The following is a 676-nucleotide window of genomic DNA, read 5'->3' as shown; positions in this document are numbered from 1 at the left end:
GTTTCTTCTAAATTGCTTGTTATTAGTGTCTTGAAAATTATAGATTCCATTCCACTTAGTTCAATAAACATTTAAGGGAAGCTTTCCAAATGCAGTGCTGTACACTCTAGGGGAACAAAAAGATTAAATGGATAAAAGGTTAGTTCAGGAAACCCACAATTTAATACTGAAAATGAAAACAAAAAGCCATGCTCTTACAATATTATGAGGCTGGAGGGGAGTGCAAGAGATTGCTTTAGACAGATTGAAGTCTAGGTACCTTATGAACTGGATCTTGAAAGACAAATGTATTCATTTCCTTGAGCTGCTGTAACAAAGTACCATAGACTGGTGGCTTAAAACAGTAGAAATTTACCACCTCACAGTTCTGGAGGCTAGATATCCAAAATTAAGGTGTTGGTAGAGCCATGCTGCTTCTGAAACCCAGGGTAAAATCTTTCCTTGCATCTGCTGAGCTTCTGGTAGGGCCCAGCAATCCTTGGCCTTGCTTGGCTCCTGATTGCACCAGCCCAATCTCTGGCTCTGTTGTCACCTGGCTATCTTCACATCATCTTCACTAGATGCATGTCTGTGTCTGTGTCCAAATTTCTGCTTTTCTTGGGGTCACTGATCATATTGGATAGGACCCACCTCAATGACCTCATCTTAACGGAACTGGATCATCTGCAAAGACCCT

Source organism: Canis lupus, chromosome 8, assembly GCF_003254725.2.
Source record: "Canis lupus dingo isolate Sandy chromosome 8, ASM325472v2, whole genome shotgun sequence".
Classification (NCBI taxonomy): Eukaryota; Metazoa; Chordata; class Mammalia; order Carnivora; family Canidae; genus Canis; species Canis lupus.
The sequence above is the reverse complement of the archived record's forward strand: the minus strand, read 5'-3'. Positions refer to the sequence as shown.